Source organism: Petaurus breviceps, unplaced genomic scaffold (genome assembly GCF_028583685.1).
Source record: "Petaurus breviceps papuanus isolate PSGF00001 unplaced genomic scaffold, PetGlider_PUasm1.0 175, whole genome shotgun sequence".
NCBI classification, from domain to species: Eukaryota; Metazoa; Chordata; class Mammalia; order Diprotodontia; family Petauridae; genus Petaurus; species Petaurus breviceps.
The window spans coordinates 45,601,832-45,625,480 of record NW_027185764.1 but is presented as its reverse complement, the minus strand read 5'-3'; the positions used below and the strand labels follow the sequence as shown (position 1 = coordinate 45,625,480).

General features: G+C 36.7%; 1 long non-coding RNA gene across 2 annotated transcripts in view; it reads left to right on the top strand.

Annotated features, from left to right (window-relative positions):
- Nucleotides 1-23,649, top strand: part of LOC138159115 (uncharacterized) — a 57,025-nt gene that overhangs the window by 10,660 nt on the left and 22,716 nt on the right. For both annotated transcript variants that reach the window (XR_011167812.1, XR_011167811.1), the window contains exon 2: nucleotides 12,709-12,830. This is a non-coding gene — a long non-coding RNA (uncharacterized lncRNA). The remainder of the gene's footprint in view (nucleotides 1-12,708; nucleotides 12,831-23,649) is intronic.

Sequence of the window (23,649 nt, the reverse complement as noted above, 5' to 3'; positions counted from 1 at the left end):
ATTCATAATTTGGATTTTAATTGAAAATTTGGCAACCAGAAATCATTTCCACTAGTGTCCAAACTACACAAATGGGGGGGGGGAATCACCTAATGATTAAGATACCTGGGTTCTAAGGATAATGCTACTGTTCACAAGCTTTGTGAGCTTTGGCAAGACACTGCAGTTTTCTGACTTTAGTTGCCTCATTTTTTTAGAAGTAGATATCCTCTGCAGCCACTGTGAATTTTGTGAATTCTAAGTAACTACAAAAAACCAACAGATGTTTGTATATGGTCCTTCAGAGGAGGGCCGGGACTTGGTCATCTCCGTGTATCCCTTGGTGTGGAGCAGTATATGTTGTAGACACTTCATAAATGTTTGTGGGGTTGAATTAAACAAGGACTATTCCATTAGGTCTTTAAAATCTTGGTCACTGAACTAGTGGGTGAATTTATCACTCAGTCTAGTTCACTAATTATAAAGTTTTCTGATTCAGAGAACTACACGTTATTGTATGTGTGTGTGCACGTGTATTTTAAAGGTGAGATCAATAGTTGTATTGAAATGCCTCTTAGATCTTCTCCCCTAATGACAAAGAATGGATATACAGCTTTCTCAGAGCAGCAACCTCTGTATTGCTAGTGTAGTTTTCCATGGTGGTATTAAGGTTTTGTGGCAGGCTAGCTCCCATGGTTAGCACAGGAAGCTAATGAGATGAAGGTCATGGGTTCAATCCCCACATGGGCCTGTTAACTTCACTCCATTGTGGCCAAAGACTGAAACCTAAGCCCTGGACATCCACTTCACAAATGCATATCCTTGGTCAAAGGGGGGAAGGGAGAGGTAGGTAAAAGAATACGTGTGGATCAGTATAAATCCATCACCACAAATAGAAAAAGAGGTCATAGGGAATGGATTAGGTGAATCATTGTCTCATGCACAAGACAATTTATGTGGACTACAGTGGAAAGTGATTTGTCTCTTCCCAGAGTTCCTATTGTATTTATTCATTTTCTTCCTCAATGTACTCCTTCTTTTCTTATGTGCATATGGCTAATTCCCCCTCACCCAACTAAACTGTAAGCTCCTTGAGAGCAGGAATCAGGACTTAAAGGTTTTTTTTTCTCTTGACCAAGTGCTCTCTACATAGATGGTACCTCATAAATACTGATGTCTTGAAGAGAAAAGTATATTTGCCAAACTACCAATTATATTATACTTTTAAGAGTTCACATTGCTAGACATAATCCTTTTCATCATTGATTTACTTCTTTCTTTCTTGTGCTCAATCAAATGCCATAACTTCAGCAATAGATAGCATCTATAAAGTGCTATAAGGGCAGCTATGTGGCACAGTGGATAGGGTACTAGGCCTGTATTCAGGAAGACATGTTTGTGAGCTCAAATCTGGCCTCAGACACTTACTAGCTGTGTGACCCTGGACAAGTCCCTTCACACTTTGTCTCAGTTTCCTCATCTATAAAATGAACTGGAGAAGGAAATGACAAACCACTCTAGTATCTCTGCTAAAAAATCCCTAAATGGGGTCATGAAGAGTCAGACACGACTGAAAAGGCTGAACAACAATGAAAATTTGCCAAATACTTTACAAATATTAACTCATTTAGTCTTCATGGCAGCCCTGGGATGTAGACATTATTATCTGTATTTCACATTTGAGGCGGCTGAGACAGACAGACATTTAGTGACTTGACCATGGTCACCCAGCTAGTAAGCATCTGAGGTCAAATTTGAACCCAAGACTTCCTGATTGCAAGCCAAGCACTCTATTGGCTGTGCCACCTAACTGCCCCTAACCTCTGAAACTTTAACCCATTGCTCCTAGCTCTACCCTGTGGGGACAAGCAGAGGAAATGTAATCCCTCTCTCATGGGACAGCATTTCAGGTAGGCAGAAACAACCATCATGCCCCTGCTTCAGGCTTTTCTTCTCCAGGCAAACTATCCCCTGTTCCTTTCAGAGAAACTCACATGTCATGAGCTTGAGGACCTTTATCATTCTTTTCTCCTCCTCTATATATTTTCCATACTATTGACATATTTCTTTAAATGATCATAAATGAATACAATATTCCAAACATTATTTATCCCATGTAAGGTACCAAGCAGCTTTTTGCTGTCTCATTCTATGCTTTACTTAATATAATCTAAAATCGCATTGACCTTTTTTTAGCCATCATATCACATTTTTGACTCATATGGAGCTTACAAATGTTTTACAGGGAAACTTGACTATACATGACTTCCTATTTTATAATTCAATAATGGGAAGTAATTCAATATTGCTTCCTTCATATTCAAGTTGAGCTACTTAGGTTGTGGGGAGAAGCCTAACAGCTATTGTGTTTTGGCTTAAAATTCATTTTTTTTTAAATCCTTGAAGTATACAGGGAACTGGACTTCATAATCTTCAACTCATCATTTCTTGGAAAGTATCTACATGTTTGGAAAGTTATAGAAGAAATTTTATTGACGGAGTATTAAGCTTGAGCAGTTCTTAAACCACATCTATAATTTTTTTTTTAAGTTTCATGCTTTAAGGATGTTTGATGCATCAAGTAGTGTAAGCTATCTGAGTTTTCATTTAAACAATTTTTTTCAGGTGGAAGTACACATATCAAAGTTCTTTGGAAATTTCAATTCCCAATACTTAGCAAAATGCATCTAGAGAAGCCCACATTTGGTATAAGACCTAATTTTACTACCATTTGCAACGTACTCATTGAATTTAGAAGATATAGTGGGCAAGCTTTTTTTTTTCCTAAATCATGATTTTAGGGAAGTTTGATGATTCTTAAATTCTTTTTCATTGGCCTATTTTCCAAGTCAGTTGTTTCTGATAACTTATATCATATTTTTTCTATTTTTTTATCTTTTGATGGTGTTCTAATATATCTAAGAGTCATATGGAGTCAGTGACTTCTTTTTTGGTACATTCTCGTTTTCAGGGAAGCCATTACTTGGATAAGGATTACTGCTTTCTGTTTCAAGCTATTTATACTCTTTCTAATTCTTTCCTCCCATATTTTTATTTCATTTATCTCTTACTTCATTTCCTCTAGGTATTCATTACTTGTCAAAAACCCTTTTTATTCCTCTGAGTTTCTATTTATAGTGGTTGTGGAGTTACCTCTCTCATAGTTTAGATTTTTTGATAACTCTGAGTGCATTATAATTCTTTTTTTTTTCTCATCTTTTCTTTTTTTTTTTTTTGAGTGGGGGAAGGCAGGGCAGTTAGGGTTAAGTGACTTGCCCAAGGTCCCATAGCTAGTAAGTGTTAAGTTTCTGAGGTCACATTTGAATTCAGGTCCTCCTGACTCCAGGGTCAGTGCTCTATTCACTGCACCACCTAGCTTCCCTCATTATAATTCTTAATGGTAGTTTGTATCTTCTTGTTTTACTCATCTCTCAAGTCTGAAATGGAACTTTGTGTCAAAACCAATCTCTTCCCCCTTTATGTCTACAGTGGTCAGTACTTTTTGGACTTGGTCACTTGGTTAGCTTAGTTCCTACATTGACTTCTACCTCCTACAAGTCTTTATAGGTCTCCCAGATCTTTGAGGCTGAGAATACTGTATCTGCGGGATCCTTAATCGCACAGAGAGCTAGAGACTGTGGAACTCCTAAAATTGGGAGTGGGGGATCCTAGGTCTGAGTACTGACAAAACCACCCAGGTTTCTGCCCCCTGTCACTTCTAAGGTCCTCACTGAGGGTCTCCAACTATCTTGTGGGTTTCCCAAGGAATACTCTGCCCTTTTGATCTCTGCATTCAGAGAATTGAAAGACTACATCTGTCTCTGGTCATACTGGGAGGCTAGTACTGGCTTTGCTGAGGGTAGCCCTTTTCTGAGCAGCCATAGATTTCTGGTTGTCATTTTGCGCTGGTCTGGGGTAGATAAAATCACTTACCATACTTTCCCATTGAATTTATTCATCACCATTTGGCCTGATGTGCTTTTAAGGTTTTGGGTAGAAGAGCAGTATGGAAGCCGGGATCCCTGCCTCCCTTAAGTCATCCATCTTGGCCAAAAGTCTACATTCAAGTTTAGATATACTAGACTTACTACATATGTTGTTACATATTAGCCTAGTACCCAACATCTCTATCCTGTTAAGGATCTTTGAATTAAAGTCTAGTGTAACTGACACATTAAGCAAATTAACAAATTAATGATGACCAGCTTATCTAGTTAAACCCATTCCCATTTATTACCTCATAGAGTGTAAGGCCCTGGTGGAACAGTTGGTAGAGTGCTGGGTCTGCAGTCGGGAAGATCTGAGATCAAATCTGGCCCTGGAATTGAACTGGGTCCTCCCAGGAAAGTCACTTAGCCTCTGTCTGCCTTAGTTTCCTCAACTGTATAATGGGTATAATAGTAGCACTTACCTCTCAGGGTTGTTGTGAAGATCGGATGAAATAGTATGTGTAATATGAGTAGCACAGTACTTGGTACATAGTAGGAATTCAATAAATGCTTGTTTCCCACTCCTAGTCTTGGATTATAGGGGGAAAAGGCAAGGAAATTGCATAGGGTGAAATGATAGAGAGAAGTATCCTGACCGTGTGAGGACATCAGGCACCTGAGGCAGAAGAGTTCTCCAAGGGCAAAGGGAGCTGTCAAAATCAGGGTTACAATACGGCAACAGGCAAACGTGGCTTCCTTCCTTTTTTTGCTCTCAATTCCAGTCACATCGCTGTGCTATCGTGCTGTTACATACGATGCTGGATATAAAGGTCATATTTTTAGGAACTCCCTTACTGTAAGGACATTTTTTTCCATCTTAATTGTAATCTATAGGCCCTATAATTGCTGAAAAATCTGACTCCAGATTCAGAGCTGTGTGTGTTGAGGACATTAGTGCCTTTGAGGAAGTAGTTTCAATAGGTTAGTGAAAGTAGATGCCAAAGCATAAGTGGTTGAAGAGTAACAGAAAAGTCAGGTGTGGTGGCCCAGGGTGTCATCCATGTTACTGGGGGATGGAGAGAGTGGGAAGGGCTACGATTACTGGAGTACTCAGATCTGGGACTCTGAGCTACAGGAGGCTTAAAACCAGCTGAGTGTCCATGCAAAGTCTGGCATCTCTATTGTAAATCTATGGGATGGGGTGGCTAGGTGGTGTAGTGAATAGAGCACTGGCCCTGGAGTCAGGAGGACCTGAGTTCAAATCCAGCCTCACACACTTAACATTTACTAGCCGTGTGACCTTGGACAAGTCACTTAACCCCAATTGCCCTGCCCTTCTCCCTCCAAAATAAAAGTAAGTCTATGGGAGCAGAGGGCTACTAAGCTGACAAGAAGTGGCAAACCAGCCCAGGTAGGAGAGAAAAGACAGCAGATATCGATTATAAGTCCAATAAATTTAGCTATCTAGGAGAGTTAAGCGACCACATAAAGGGGAGAAGGGAACAAGCCTTTGTTAAGTACAAGTATGTACTAGAAACTGTGCTAAGCTCTTTACAATTAACATCTCATTTCATCTTCACAACAGCCCTGGGGAGTAGGTGCTGTTATTATCCCCATTTTACCGTTGAGAAAACTGAGGCAAACAAGAGATTGAGTTGCCCAGGGTCACACAACTATTAAGTGTCTGAGGCTGGATTTATCTTGGATCTTCCTGATGCCAGGCCCAATGATCTAGCCACTAAACCACCTAGCTGCACGGTAAGAAATAAAGAGGAGTTTTTGTTTATTTTGTTTCATGTGATTGCTATTATCTTATCATTGTTATTGATTTTTTTCAATGTTAAAAAGTGTGAAGAGGTTGACAATGTCTATTTTCTATGAGAAGGGCAGCTGGGTGGCATAGTAGAGTGCCAGGCCTGGAGTTAGGAAGACGAGTTTAAACCCAACCCCAAATACTGACTATCTGTGTAACCTAGGCCAAGTCACTTAACCCTGTTGGTCTCAATTCTCTCTACTATAAAATGAGCTGGGGAAAAAAAATGGCAAACCACTCTAGTATTTTTGCCAAGAAAACCCCAAAGCAGTCACAAACAGTCAGACACAAGTGAAAAACGACTAAACGTTATATAAGAACATGGAACATTAGACTCTGTTTTATATGCTAATTCAGTGAAAGTCAATCTTTTGCTATTTTTTAGTCTGTACACGTGACTCCATCTGTGTGGGGAACTCCCAGGCTTGAACATGCCCTCTACCCAGAAAGATCAACAAGTCAGCCTTAACTTAAAACTACGGAGTTACATGCATTATAGAAAAGTTAAGTGACTTGCCCAAGGTCACACAGCCAATTAATGTCAGAGGGGAGACTTCAACCTATATCATCCTGACTTCAAGACCATCTTACCCCACTGCCTTGCTATTATTAAAATTAAGCCACAGTTCCTAAATAGGCACCAGAAATAAAACACTACTCTCCACAATTAAAAAGCATCCTAGAAGTCTAAAATGGTATAAAGACAAATTCAGACAGCTCTGACCATGCAAACACAAAGTGAGGAGATTTTGTATTTTCACCAAAAATCACATCCTTCCACAATCTTCTTTGGTCTCTGAGTTTTGCAGGATTCAGGATTTGGTTGTCTCCCTTTAATAAAAAAGGAAAATTTGCATTAGGATTGAAGAAAGTTAGGAAAATGGGAAGAAATTATGTTCATAATAAGGAAATATTAATATAAGAGGAATCCATTTATAAAGCTAAAATTTATTCTGTTTTACTCTAACTGCAATTGTTTTCCCCTGCCTAATACCACACTGAAATTTTATTACTCCTTTATAAAAATCATAACAAACATAAACTGGTTCCTGTCAAACTATGTTAAATAATTTACTTATAAAGATTACTTAGTAGTGCCATTATTTAGTGGATGCAGTGCTGAGTACTTCCTTTACCTAGTAAAGCAAATAATGATTCAATTACCAAAATTAATACCAAGTAAATGAATTATGTAGTCTTTAATTACTGTTACAAAACATTGGTACCAATTCCTAGTAGACTATACAACATCTTTTGTTGCTGTTGAAGAATTAATTTAATAATGCTAAGTAATTGTCAGTAATATATATCTTTGAGTCTTGTACAGACATCTCTGTACCCAAAGCGCTGCAGCATGTAGAAATGGAAAAAAAATCATGTATGGAAGGAGGGTTCCCTGTGATGCTAAGCAAAATCTCTACTTCACACAGCAGGAAACATCAGCTCAGGTACAAATATAGGAGAGTACCAACTATTGGCAAGATAGGCTGGTATTCTGTCATAGTACACAACATTAGAGGCTAATCAGCAGATGTCATCACCTCATATATTTCCACTTATAAAGACTTGTAACCATATTCCCTGTTTCTAAATAGTAACCACAGATTTTGTTAAGTTGGATCATTTTCTCCATTAAGTTTTTGTTTTGCTGTGTTTTTTTCCCTGTTGAATCTACATTCTGAAATACTTACAATTGCATAAATAAAAGTATTTTTAAAAAAGAAATGAATTTGATTTCCTATTTCTCCTATCCACCATTAGGATTCATTGTAATCCTAATGTTTGTAACATTTAACTCCTGCTGGATTTAGAGATTCATAGAGTTTTAGCATGGGAAGGGGCCTCAGAGGTCAGGCTCGACAGACTACTTGTAAAACTGTTTTTCTGGAAGGAGTTTGTTTTTGTTGTTCAGTCATTTCAGTCTTGTCCAACTCTATGTGACTCTGTTTGGAGTTTTCTTGGCAAAGATTCTGAAGTAGTTTACCATTTCCTTCAGGTCATTTTCAAGATGAATAAACTGAGGCAAACAGGATGAAGTGACTTGCCCAGGGTCACACAGCTAGTAAGTGTCTGAGACTAGATTTGAACTCAAGTCTTCCTAACTCCAAGCCCTGCTCTATCCATTACACTATTTAGAGTTTACCATGCAGAAATTCCCCCATGCCAATAAAACCATAGGTTCAGAATCTCACACACACACGTGCGCGCACACGCACACACACACCATCATCATCAATAGTGTGAACATGTAAGATGTCTCCTGTTTTCCCGTAGAAAATGATATTTTCCATGTTTTCACATTCTTCTAAAGAAAACATACTTTGAACTATTTATTTGAGAGGCAGTGTTTCTAATGACTTGGGCCTGGACTCCAAGAACACCTCTAGTCCAATCCTGCCTGTACCACTTAACACCTGCAAGATCCTGGCCAAACCACTTCATTTTTCTTGGACTTCAGTTTCCTATTCTATAAAATATGTGTAAGAATATGCACAACATGGACTTCAAATGACAAGGATAAGATATGGTTGAAATAATATAATAATTCCCTGCCCCCTTGCAAGTTAGTCTGTTTTTTCTATTAAAAGGTATTGAGATCATGCTTGAAATTTGACTTCAAGGGACTAGAAACTTGGGTTTCTAATCTCAGTCCTTGGTGCAGAGCAGCCAAAAGGAGCTTTACGGCACTAACCCTACTTCCCCCCTCCTCCTTCCCTTACTCTGACACTTGTTTAGCAGACCAGAATGGTTATATCCAGAACAGAAGAGCTTCACTCAAATGAATCAACTCAAGATGTTCTCCTTGCATATCCTTATTGAATATGTTCCTGCTATTGCTAAGTAAATCTCCCCTTTTTTCCAAAAAAAGCCGTCAAATGACCTGCAAGTGTCTCATTTCATTCTAGTATTGAACCTAAACAATGAGGGGCATGGTATGAGTCTGGCCCCATCCCAGAATACAAGAAAAACGCTTTGTAGACTGAAATGGGCTATTTTTATTTCAACCCTTTGTGGACAAGAGGCAAAGTCATAATTTCTCTACTATTTTTAATCTTTGGGAAAGGAGATTTCTTCTTTTGGGTTCATAGATAATGTTTTACTTTGTCTCTAAATCATTTAAGGGAGAAACAACACAACAGCTGTGCAATTAGACTATACTTTCAGATTCATAAGATAGAGGTAATGGTATTATTAGGCCTATACAAAAATTGTGGTTAACACTGCTCCATAACTATGTGAAGACTATATTTGTAATTTTGCTAACTTTAGAGAGTGAACCAGGGGTGGGGGACTTGAGACCTCCAGGCAACATGTAACCCCCAAGGTCCTCAAGTGCAGCCATTTGACTGATTCCAAACTTCACAGTACAAATCCCTTTAATAAAAGGGTTGTTCTGTGAAACTTGGACTCAGTCAAAAGGCCACACTCAAGGACCTGGAAAGCCACATGTGGCCTGAAGGCCACAGGCTCCCCACGCCCAGATATCGTAGTATCGAGACACAAACTCCAAATTGCTCAATAATGATATTGTTGATGATGATGCCAGTGATTATGGTGGTGTCAGCAAAAATCAACATGGCACTTTAAGGTTTACAAAGCTCATCATCTTATCTGATGAAATACAATGATTTTTAGATGTATTCTAAAAGAAAGAAAAATGTCATTTGATTTTTACATTCCTAGTCTATATTTTCCCTAAAACTGCAACACATTCAAGAAATTGGAAAGAAATTTAGATCATGTGAACAAATTTCAAAAGGAATAAAATATTTTTAGATAAGCTAAGGAAAGACACAACTATATCCCTAGAACATAGCCACAAGGATCAATAAAGACTCATTGATCAAGAAACTGATGTATCTATACACATGTCAGTCTTCCTATATAACCAGAATGTTTGGTTTTATAAAATTCTACTGTGTTAATTTTAAATGGTTTATTATAAAATATAATCATTGATGTCTATTTGTGATTAAAGGATCATAGTTCATAGATTTAGAGCTGGAAAAGAACTCTAGTGGTCATTAGTCCAATCCCTTTGTTTCACAGATTGGTAAACAGAGGCCTAGGAAGAGTAAGTGACTTGCCCAAAGTCACACAACTATTAAGTAGGATATCAAGGATTTGAACCTAGGCCCTTTGACTCAAAATCCAATACTCATTCCAAATTTTAAAAAAAGCAAATTCCAAACATTTTTTTTTCTTTTTCATGGAAGGAAAAGATCTGTTTTTGTTTGGCATTACAAAAAAACAAACATTTATTGTGAGAATTTGACTAAAATTGATACATTACCAAACTTTTTCAGGGACTAAGCTAAAAACAGAGAAGTGTAACAGAAATTATAGAAAGAAACTTCAGAAACAAAGATTCAAAAATTACCAAAATCATGGAACCACTGTGGTGCCATTTTCTCCCCATAGGTAGACAAATATTCATTTTTTTTTAGACCAAAAGTCTTCTTCTGATCCTGTTTGTTCATATCAGTTAAAACTCAAGTTGCACAAAACTCTTTTCCAAGGGAAGATTTACAAGGACAAATGAAGAGGACTGGCAGATGTTCCTTGATTCCTTCACTTAGAGGGAAGGGCATTTGGAAATGGCATTGGCACCAAATGACATTTGGAATAATGGCCTGCGATTCTGTTGGCACTTTTAGTGTTAAGCAAGTGATCTGCAAAGTAAAGTGGATTCACAGTTAGAGTCAGCGCCAGTGCACAGGTCGCCCATAAAAATAGAAGATTCCATTATTCTTCAGGCTCCCTAGAGGGAGCAAGGTCTCTAGCATCATTACCAGGACTAAATCTGACTTTTCTACCTCCCCTAATTTCCTCCTAGTAATTATAGGTCAAGCACTCTTTTGTAAATTATAAAACCTTTGTTCTTATCAAAAATGAATAGCTGAGGAAAAAATTATAAAAAGAGTCCTAGGAAAAAAATTTCAATTAGAAAACCAAGCTAATTTGGTATGACCAAAGACTGTCAGGCATACTGACAGTGCTCTATTATGCAGTCATTTGGGCTCTTTCAAATTAGTTATGTTAATGTCCTGTGAGTGAATGTAACACTTGGATGGGACAAGATTTCTGCAATTAATTTCTGCAGTCAGTGGAGAGACAAGCAAATTTATTTTCCCCCTCTCTGGGAATTGGTGGTGGAGGGTGTGAGGTAGAGAAAGTGCATTTAGGAACAGAGTACAAGCTAAACACAAGCCCTAAATAAAGCAGAAACAATGGGAGCCAATGCCTCCTCATTCATTCAATTGACAATGTTTTGCAGCTTAAACCTGTTTTATTAATTATGTTTGACATTTCCTTAATTAGTTTCATTTACACCAAATCAATCCCTACTGCTGTATGGCATCATTTATCATTTTGAAAAATTTGCATACTGAGTGCTGACTTTTTCTACTTAATTATACATTAAAAGTGTCAAGCGTGCTTGCTGGCTGGCATTATCTGCGGCAGAAAGGTTTGTGGCTGGACTGTGATGGTATTAATCATTAAGAGCCCCCAAGTGCTGCTGGGTAATATCTTGGGACTAGAGAGGCTCTCATTTTAACGCTAGAGAGCAGAAGTGCTTTTGTAAAATGACCCAAAGCAAAAACAAAATAAATGACCTAAAACATCCGGTCTACTATAATGCTTTGCTCTTTCAATAAAAATATGCTTTGGAGAGAATGTTTACTGTTAACCATTGACTTCCTGCAGATGCAAACACTATTCATAGAGGCCATACACAGAGCATTGGTGATGTTTGCTTGAACTTGAAAATGAGACATTTCAGTTAAGTGTATCCTGATGCTTTAGGAATAGGCTAATCACAGAACATATATACATACACACATACCTGTACATATCCATATATATCCATGTGTACACTACATATGCATGTGATTATATAAAACACACTTTTGTATGTATGCATAGTGCATATATTTGATACATGTATATATCTTGCAGCTAACCTAGAATTCAAATGATTTATTTTTAAAATGGCCCTACATGTCATCATCAGTCAAGTTATCCTTTGTCATCTCCACTGAAAATTTTCAGACGGCAGCCTTTTGTTTTTTTCTTACTTTGAGCAAAAATACACCAGTCCAAAAACTGTATATAGTCAAAAATCTAGCAATATCATGGAACACCTCTTCTGTTTATTTTTTGCCATCTTAGACAAACATCATGGAGTTCTCAATGACAAAAGAATTGCATTTCTCCACATACATCTTCATGCTTATAGTACTTATGTCAGCAGCAGAAATGAAAAAGTTAAAAAAAACCTGTTTTTGAGATTACATAGCAACTATGCCTTCCTTCATGTTAGAACCCAAACTAAGTGTGTTTAATATTCAAATTCATTTCCAAATGCTTGCCCATTAACATAATATATGCCACTTTTACAAGCCTGGTCAGAGAAATCTGTAACTAAATAATTTTCAAGTTTCCTTCATATCAGATGCATTATATGCAGTGTGAAATTATTTCCCCCACTCTGTCCCTTGGCTGCACAGCTGAAAGGCAACAGACAATATCTTGGATATTGCTGTAAATGTACTACATTCCCTAAGATATCCTATAAGTGCATACATGCCTATAATTGCTAATTTTAAGCAAGCATTTAATTGCATAGTTTGTATATAATTGTAAAGCTACTTAAAACTTAGAAAAGAAGACAGTGCAAATACAGTCTAAATTTGAAATAATTTCATTAGTTCAGCAATATAAATTTCTGTCTTTAATGACACAAACATTTATTATTAAGGTTATTGGTTCTTTACTTGAATAGAAATAACCCCATACCAAAAATAACATTTTAATATATCCGAGATTTCCATTATATGAGTACTCCATTAGTTCCTTAGTAGATTAAGTTCATGAGTTGTGATAGCTAAAAAGAAATTCATCACCCAATGGCCAATCATAAATATGTATAGTCAACTTTTCAAGTGAATCTCATCAATCTGGATGCTTCCTTCACTGACACAGATCTCAACTCATCCATGCCTGCCCAGCCTGTATGACGGACATCTTGTCCCCATCCTCCCAGAAGCTTGCTGCAGGTGGTCCACCTAGCATCCTGGAAGTCTTCCTCAATTACTCCTACCATTGTGAGTATACCAGTGGAGCACCTGGATAATTCGGACAGTTCTACCTCTTTTCCATGACATAGCCAGGCCATTTTTTTTTCAATCAGGCATTTCTTTGATAAAATTTTTTACTCCAGTTTTTCTTTTACTACTTTATTAGTTAAAGATTTATTAATAAATTAAAATTTAATAAAATTAATTAAATAATAAAATTTATTTAAAATAAAATTAATAAATTAAAATAAAATAAATTAATAAATTAAAATTTTATTTTAAAAATAAATATTATTATTCAGCCTTCTTAAAAACCCAGCCTGCACCTCACCACTGACCTCTGAGTGATATTTCATTTCAATTCCTCAGAGACCAGAGCATTCCATCATTCCCAGCTGTGTAGATTAATAATATTATTAATAACAATTAATAGATTAACCCTAAAAAGACAAACCTTTCGGACAAAATCTTGGGGTCATTAAAGAGTTTATAATCTATTATAGGTGATCTAAACCACCCTTCTCTTTATGTTTTGTTCTGCATTTTGAGTTAGGCCCAAGACAAAAATAATATCTCTTTTAAATATGAAAATCTGGAAAACAGAGTTATTTTTAATTTGAAGAGAATTCAGTTCACTTTCAGGAAACAACAAAAAATGGATTACATGGTATGTGTATTATGAAGTTTCTTCTTTACCTTGCTTCCTTAAAATCATCTTTACTTTTGTTTTCAGTCTTCCCATAGACCTGCTCCTCAAATCTAACTATACTTTTGCAAAAGATGTCCTCACAATAACCTCCATAGTTTTGTCCATCAGGGATTGGTAAATTAACACCTTGCTTTGATATTTCAAGAATCTTTTCTGTTGAGAAACACTATGATTCTAAGCCAAGAGACCCAATAGCAGTAACAGGGTTGTGAAACATGAATTCTAACATGGCAACAGCACAGTCACATGAGAGGGAAGAGAAGGCCATAAGGATTTGCTTATTGCTTCAGCTGTTACAATAGATTCAAAGCCAGAAAAGGGGCACTGTGGGATTAAACCATTTAACAGAGATCAGGAAAATCTAGGAAAAGTGTCTATGATAATAGTCTTCACATTAAACCAACACATTCATTTTCATTGATATTTAAAAAGTCATGAGTTGAATATAAAGTCAACTTTGAGATCAGACATCCTTACTTGCTGGAGGGATACAGTGAAGATTGCTCTCCTGAACATAATGACATTACTAAGATTTTTACTGGTCAGTAGTCTACAAACTAGCCACTCTGAGTCAACAGGTTTCCAGGCTGATGAATAACATTTTCCCTCTAATTACAAAGGATAATGTGATACTATTAGCTATGAAGCACCATCTTACAACAACCAATTTGTCTGATGATTTGAGTTTTCTCATACAGTAGCAGCTGAATCCTTTTCTGGAAAGTTGTCAACTGAGAATCTTCTTTACTTTCTTCTTCTTTGTCTTCTTCTCTCCTCCCTGCTCCCCCAATTTCCATATGAATATGGAAGTGCTTATATCAAATCCTCTCTGGTCCAGCCTCAATGAATTCCACCCTACTATCACTGCAGCAATGAGACAGTATATAAGAAAGCACTTTGTAAATCATAAAGTACTTCCCAATTATGCTACTGTTATTATTATTGGTGGTACTATTAGGTAATAATAGGAGCAGAAGTCTTACTAGGGCTAAGACCAGATATAGATTGGGGGGGGGGGCGTAAAGGAAGAAGGTAGATAATCTACCAAACACAGTCTGGCTAAGACCTTTGGAACCCTATATAATCTATTCACAGCTAAACCACAAAAGTGGCAATCCACAGAGAGGAAAACTAAAAGCTGACTGTATTTTTTTAAGTATGCACATAGCTGTATTCTGATGAATTACTTCTTTGAGATCTCATCATGGTTTAGAAGCAGGCTTGGGTTTTCAAGGAGTATGATATTCCTTTGCCTCTTAGAGAAAAGTGGCATGATACAGTGAAAAGAAAACTGTATTTTGGAGTCATGAATGCTAGTTTCAAATACTGATGTAGTAACTTTCTTCCTGTGCTGCCTTGGGCAAGTTACTTAATCCCGCTGGACTTAGTCTTCTCATCTGCAAAATGGGGGGGGGGGGGTAGTAATGAAGACAGAATGGTGGATATAAATTAGAATGTCAGAGAGGTTATTCCAAACTATAAAGCTTATTATGAACCATCATCTGCAAAATAGAGAAAATAATATTTATACTAGCTACCAATAATAGTGTGAGGAAATTTCCTTGAAAACAATAAAGAGCTATGAATACAATGGTATTATTAGAAAGTTAGAAAGGCTTCAAGTGCAGGCCTGGGAAGATGTCTGCATCTACAAGTACCATCTAGTTAAGTGGGGAGAGGTTCATCACCAATGAGAGATGAATTATTTTGTCATGACTATTCATAAAACAGATTTTTTAAAAATTAGTGTGGGCTACATAGATGGTGCAGTGGACAGGGTACCTGGAATCAGGAAGACCTGGGTTCAAATTTAGACTCAGATACATATTAACTGTGTGATCCTACGCAAGTCACTCGATACTGTTTTTGTTTCCTTACCTGTAAAATGAGCTGAAGAAGGAACAAACCACTTCACTGTCATTGAAAACAAAATTAGGGTCATGAAGAGTCATACATGACTGAAAACAACTGAATACATGTTTCCATATTTCCAAAAAGATGAATTACAAACAGTTAAAAATCTGACAAATCAGTAGCAAGATTAATTCAAAATGCTTATTTACCTTGTAATGTCCACATTTGAAATCTCAACAGAAAATCAGAGTACTGCAGTCTTGCCACTAGATTTCATTACATGTTTTTTTTTTCAAGAAAAAGCATGCAAAGTGTGAATTAAAATTCAAACATCACAAACAGGAATAAACATATGTATGTGTGATTCAAGTGATCATGATATTATTATATTGATATATACCTACACAACTTCATTTCCATTACTCTAAATAACCCCAGACATATGTGGCCTCTCAAAGGTATACACATATATACATGTATATATAACAATATACACATACAGATAAATCTGTGTATTATGTAGATAAGAATGTATATAGACATACATGTATATTGACATAGGCATATATGTGTGTATTGCACTGTGAATGTATATGTGCCTTTGAGAGGCCACATATAGTTCATGCATGCGTGAATTTATGTAAATGTGAGCATGTGCATACATACAAGTATAATTTTATATATCATTGTGTGTATATGTATGTGTGTGTGTGTGTGTGTGTATATATATATATATATATCTTTCCAAGAAGTATGTGGCCTCTCAAAGGTATCCACACAGAGTGCAACACACAAATATATATGCATAAATATATATATATATACATGCATTACATATATAGGTATATATGTGTGTTTTGCTAAGTTGCATAAATATATATATACACAACTAAGAAATTCTCAGAATTGTTAAAGATTTTATATCTATAGATATATGGAGACATACACTACTCAGAAACTCTCTACGTTGTTAAAAAAAAATTAGCAAAACTCATTTACTTGGTACTAGCAGAATTCATTAACCTTTGTCTTCTTTTAAGAAATCAGAAACTATTCTTAAATAGACATTGGCAATAAAAGCCAATGGCAAATCAGAACTTTTAAATGAAAATCATTAGATGAGTTTTTCAAGAGTTAAAAAAAGATTGGAAAATTTTTAAAGTGAGAAATATAATTTTGCTTAGGGTCCAAAAACATCCCAAGAGGAATTCACGGACTTTCTTGGAAAGTTATATTTTAATTTCAACCCAAAAAGTAATTTTTTCTCATGTTAATTCTTTAAATCTAACATCTGTGGAAGCATCCTTTCAGTAATATTACCATTGTGAGGAAAGCACTGGAGTTGAGCTCAGAAGACCTGAGTTAAAAATCCTTACTCTGACACTTACTAACCAAATGTCCTTGGGCAAAAAAACTCTTTGAATCTCAATTTCCTAATTTGTAAAATGGAGTCATTGGATTACATAATCTCTAAGGTCCCTTTCTGCTCAAAAGTCTATGAAATATCTTTCCTGTATATCTCACAATGCTTTTTTATAGGATCATAGATTTAGACCTAGACTTTAGGCCTCGTTTACCTCCTAGGTCTATTTTCCTTCTGCAGTCAGTTTTTGTGAAAATAATCTACACACAACTCAAGAGCACACTCAGTGAGGGAAAGGAATAGGCAGATTTTCACAAGCAATATTCCACTGTAGACCACATCTTTACCATTGCCGAACTGGACAAAAAAAATGTAGAAAATATTGGATCCCAGAGTGAGTCGTATTGTTCTTTTTTATATAAGGATTTGACTTGATTTTAAAAAAAAGAAGAATGTTGCCTTTAAGTCTCTCTTATAGGATTTTGTCCATTCATTCATTGAAATCATTCCAGATTCTCTGAGGGGCATATATAACCTAGCTGGATAATTTCTAAATTGTCAGGAGAGGCATAAAGTAGGGAGATGTATTTGCCAAAGGTGTTCACCACTGTGGGGCAGGAAAATCAGAGTCCAAATTGAAGAGGGATTATCTAGGATTAGTAAGGGCATCCAGATGTTTTTGTTTGGGGATAAAACCCTTGGGTTTGCATCAACCCCTGACCATTGCAGAATCTCTGAAAAGAGATCCAAAATCACTCAAAACAAGTTTCCCTAATCATTGACACATGCAAATCAGGAAGCTGGAGATGGGACAGAAGTCAGTCAATAAGCCTTAATTAAATACCTACTATGTGCCAGGCAGCATGCAAAGTTCTGAAGAAATAAGAGGCAAGACAGTCCTTGCTCTCAAGGAGTTAACAATTAAATCAGTGTTGTCTTCTCAATTCATGACCTCAGGTAAATTTCCTACTAACTGTCTGGGCAGCACAGAGGCCTACAAGACCCAGATACAATAGTAGGGGAGTGTCAGGTCCCACTTGAAGCAGTAGCCGTAATAAATGGGGGCAAAGAGGTAGCACCCAAATGAGGAAACAACATAAAAAGAAGATTAACCAGAAATTTGTATACAGAAATGGTTCCATCTCTGGCAAATATCTATGATATTTCACTTTTCTAGTTCCAAGGAGTTCTACAACACAGACTGGCTACATGGGAAGCCAAAGATAGAATCAGAAAGTACATCTTTCTTATATTCCCTCGGGCTGTAGAAATCTGGCATCTATAGGAACTAGAGTGTTACCAGAAACAGCAACAATAACAACAAAACTCTTCATTTAGGCCAAGACAAGAATTATCCATAATAATGTAATTTTTGGACGTGAAAAAGTTTTCTTAACAGTTTAGGGATATAAACTAAATATAGTGGAAAACAAATTTCATGTTAGCTGGAAAAAACAATAATCAGCATATATATTCTTTAATAGTATATACCTATGGAGTTCTCTTTATCTCTAAATGATTTTACCACTATATCAAGGATTCTGATATTAGGGGTAATGACCTTAACTTAACAAAGCAGAATATATGCACATTATACATACATACATATATTTTCTAGCAAGCAAAAATAATTTATCTACATTCACAAGCAGATGGCTCTTGCGATTACAAAATGCCTAAATAGTAAACACACACATGCACACATACACACACAAAATCAAAAATGGAATAGCAGCTAATTTCGACCTTCATCACTTCTCCCCTACATTACGGCAGCAGTCTTCTAATAGGTCTCCCTGCCATGAGGTTATGTGATGTCTCAGATTTCTTGTGCCAGGCTGGATGGCTGCAGCATCCTACTTGTAATTCTGCGTCCAAGGGGGTTGCCATGGCTCAAACTCCACATGCAGTGGAGATTTCTGCTGACACCTGAAACTGAGGACAAAAAAAAAAAAATCAGAAGAGAAACAAACACCCAGGACCATTTCTCTGAGCTAGAGTAAAAGAGGAAGCAGAGGAAGGAAATTCTTCCCAGAGATGGTGGAATATATTGTGACAGTCAGAAGAGAGCTAACTGTACATCACTCTCCATCAGACTTTCTAATTCTACCAAACCAACTTACTTAATGTTCTCCATACTCTATATTCCATATCTTCTCTATCTGTGTTTTTGTACATCTTTCCTCCTGAGCCTCGTATCTAGAACAAGTAAACTCCTCAAGTTATAATGTTCACCTTCCTTTAAACCAAGTTCAAGTGCCTCATCTACAATTAAACAATCAAATGTAAGCTGGGTTTGTCTGGGCATCCCCAGATCATTAAACATGCCACCACCCTGAGGGGCCTTTGGGACATGTCCAGAGGCCTTCATTCACTACCTTGTAGGTATGGCCTCCTTTAGTTGAATGCCTATATGTTTAAACTGGTGAGACTAAATTAGTTGTTTTCTTTCTGTCATTCATTCACTCACCCATAGCAGGACATCATGAACTGAACCAGTAAGAGAAGGATTTCTAGACCCTGCTCCCCCTTTTACTACAGCCCTCCAAAATGGACCTGGATGTATTTGTTTCTCTTCTGTTTTGTTTGTCTCTCTCCGTTTCAGGGATCTATAAGCACCTGGAATCACTGGAACTGAGAGTTCAAACTGTGGCAACAATCTTGGAGCCAGGATTGGCTGTGGGATGGTACAGCCAGCCTGGCATGACTAAGAACTAGAAAACTGAGAAATAATGAAGCATTGAGGCCGGAAGTCCTATTAGGAGGCTGTTGCAGTAATGTAGGTGAGGATTACTGAGGGCCTGAACTAAGATGGTAGCTGAGTGAGTAGCTGGATACAAGAGATGTTGTAAAGGTAGAAATGGAAAGACATAGTAAATGGTTGGATATGTTGGGTGAGGGACAGAGAGTGGTCAAAAATGATACTATCTGTGAAGCTGGAAGACTGGAGGGTTAGTGGTATCTTTGACAGAAATAAGGATCCTTTTAGAATACTCACAGTTAAAGGCCATGATAAGGAGGATTAGCCAGTAAATAAGATTGAGGAAAGGTAGCCAGATAGGTCAGTGGCATACCAGAAGTGAGCTATATCACAAAGAGAGAGAGGGACAGAGAAAGATAGAGACAGAGAGAAAGAGACAGAGAAAGAGTGGGGCATTAAATCAAGAGATTTTGAAATTAAGGGACTGGAAGAAGAGGGAGCTCCAATGAATGGTCTCAATTTTCAAAGTAAAATAAGAAATAAACCAAGAGAGAAGGAAAAGGAGGGAGTGTGGGAGGTTTGGGCAGAAGAGGTTTGAAATAACTTCTGTGAAACGTGAAGTTAGGGGACACATTTGTAATTACAAATTACCTGGTCCCTCCCTGCAGCAAGGCAGTCACAAATTTGTCAAACACCCAGTCATCATTGTTGCAAGACGTTTCTACGGCTATGTTCTATGGCTACTAAGTAAGAGCAAAGGATACAATTAATGGGAGAAATAATCCAGAATGGATTGAGGTTTGAGATGAGAAGAGGCCAGAAGAACAAGGGATTCGTTCCAAAGCAGAGGAGAGTATATAGAACTTAGCACAGTGCCTGACATATAGCAGGCCCTATATATATAAATGCTTATTCCCTTCCCCTTCCTTGATAGAAGGTGTAGTCAGATGGAGGAATGCCAGTTTTTAATTATTGAAGTATAGAATTTTGGAATAATGATGAATTCTAATGTGTGGCTGAGACGAAGAAAAAGAACAATTTAAAATCTGGAATTGCTTAAAGAGAGATTCATCATTAGAAGTTCCTTTACGTTGACAAAATCACAGGTCTTGATGATGGATAGATGTGGATATTTACTACAACACAAACACTCGTATATGTTATATGTGTGTATATAAATATGTATATAAAGATATGTGTGTGCAAAACATTTGCCATGTAGCAGAGAATGAGCATGGTATGGTCCTGTAAAAATAGCATGCATGAATGGAGGCAACAAAAAAGGCTTTTTTAAAAAAGCTAAGGAATGTCAGCTCCTTGAAAGCAAGGGAAAAAAAATACTTCATTACAACGAGGTTCGAGTTCTTTTGTTTGTGTTTACCTAGTCCTTAACCATATAATAGCCACATGATTTTTTTCTGGATAGGGGAAGAGCTCATGGAAGTATCACAGAAGATAAAATGAACAGTTTTGATTGTATAAAATTAGCAAGGTTTTGTACAAACAAAACTAATGCTGCTAAAATTAGAAGGGATGTAGGTAAATGGGGAAAAACATTTGTAAAATTTTTTTTCTGAAAAGGGTTTTACTTCTAACATTTATAAAGACCAGAATTATAAATGGTTCATTTGTAAGAATAAGCCATTTCCTAATTGATAAATGGGTAAATTATATGAAGTAGGCAGTTTTATAAGGAAGTAACCCATGCTATCAATAAATATACATGGGAAAAAATGCAGAGGCAGTTAGGTGGCACAGAGGATAGAGCACTGGGCTTGGAATAAGAAAGACTCATCTTCATGAGTTCAAATTCGGCCTTAGACACTTATTAGATGTGTCATCCTGGGCAAGTCACTGAACCCCTTTTGGGCTCATCTGTTTGCTCCTCATCTGTAAAATGGCCTCTGGAGAAGGCAATGGCAAACCACTCAAGTATCTGTACCAAGAAAACTCCAAAAAGGAGTCACAAAGAGTCAGACATGACAGAAAATGACTAAACAACAACAAGGGAAAAAAAACTCTCCAAATCACTAATAACTAGACAAATACAAATTAAAGCAATTCTGAGTTCCTACCTCACACTCAACAGATTGGTAGTGACAAAAAAAATGGAAAATGACAAATGCTGGAGGGGTTTTGGGAATACAAGTACATTAATGCTCTTTTGGTAACATTGTGAATGGGTCTTGCCATTTTAGAAAGCAAAAATTAGTAAATTTTGCACAGCCTTTAACCCAGTAATATTACTACTAGTCCTATAACATGAAAATCAAAGAAATGGGGAAAAGATGTCAATGCACAAAAATACTTATAGCAGCTCTTTTTGTGGGTAGCAGAGGACTGAAAACTAAAGAAGTGCTTACCAATTTGGGAATGGTGAAATAAATTATGTCATATGGATGAGATGCAGTACTACAAAGCTATAAGAAATGGTGAAGGGAATAGTTTCAGAAAAACCTGGGAAGATTTGTATGAACTGATGCAAAGTGAAGTCAGCAAAACCGAGAGAACTCTATATAATAACAACAACTTTACAATGTTTACAGACAACTTTGAAAGACTTAAAAAATCTGATAGTACACACCCCTATTTAGTTACAACTTCTTTATTTCTTTGGGTTGTACTTATAGTAAGAATGTAAACAGGAATGGGATTTGGTGTATACAGTTCACTGTCATCAGCTCATTGAACAGTTCAGTCATCATCTTTGTGTGATGTGGAGGAGGAGATACAAAGTTTAGAGAAGGCACAGTTCCTGACCTCGTATAATGATAGTTTTGTAGTGAGAGACAAGGGTGATTACAAAAAAAAAATTAAGATCATACATTGTATTTTGTTATTGTTCAGTCATTTCAGTTGCTTCTGACTCTTTATGACCCCATTTTGGGTTTCCTTGACAAAGATATTGGAATGGTTTGGCATTTCCTTATCCAGCTCGTTTTACACATTAGGAATTAAGGCAGTTAATAAGTGTCTGAGGCCAGATTTGAACTCTGGAAGATGTCTTCTTGACTCCAAACATGGCTATCAAGACTTTGTTTAAAAGCCTGACTACTATGAGTTTAATAATACCTTCTGCCCAACTTTATATGACTTCACAATTGCCACCAAATCAGCAAAGGGCCATAGGCTCTGTGATATAGAAGAAAGTAAGTAGAATTTGGAGTTAGAGTAACTGGTTCAAACCTCTCTAGAATCTGCACTATCTAGAGCAAGTTGCTTTTACTCTCCAGGTCTAAGTTTTCTCTTCTGTCAAAATAAGATATTCATCCCTTAAAAACAGAAACCTAGGATACTATGATCCACTGCGTTAAGGATATGCTTAAAATTAAGCCTTGTTTTAGATGAACTGTAATATATAGGTCTCTTGTCTAAATTATCTTAACTGCTGCTTTAAAAAATAAATAGAGGTGCCTTTGGTCATTTGTTTTACCTATGAGAATGTGTGCTAGAAAGCTAATGGGGTTAGAGAGAGGTGCAAAAGAAATCTTTTTACCATTATATAAAAAATTCACAAGAAAAATATTTTCAAGTTCCACACAATAGCTCAGAGTCATGGTGCTTTGTTGGGCCAGAGTTACTATTCATACTTCATTACAACCAGGTTCTATTTCTTTTGCTTGTGTTTACCTAGTCCTTACCCATGTAATAGCCACTTACTCTAATTAATTGGAGTCCACGACATTTCCCAATGAGGAATATAAAGGCAATAGTTATTCATGATTCAGACCTGGCTATTCTGCCACCATTGGCAAGGAAAATAAGAGAGACATGCTGTCCTGGTAAGAATCTTTAAAAGTTGGCTGAATCTGCTTTATTCAGGAAAAATGGGGAGAGGTAGTAGCAGCAACTTGCCATAGTGACTACAATTCATTTGCCGACAGCTGCAGATTCCAAGTCCCTACTCTCTGGTTTTTGGATTCTCCTGGAGATCAAGAATATTAGAGCCCCCTAATGATTTTTTAAGATTCTATTTCCTTTGGGAGAGAAAAAAAATATATAGTAACCACTGATTTATTTTGGAGAAGGTAGAAATATTAGGAAATGATTCAGGCCATCTTACTTTCTGTTTTATCCTTGAAATTTTCTTTATTTTTAGAGAAGAAAAGTAAAGCATTGATTAGCGTTTAAATTATTGTTGGATATTTTGATCTAAGTGTAAGCAATGTTTGTTATGATGAAATCCTGGAAAGGGGGAAATTTTGAAAAATTCCTTGGA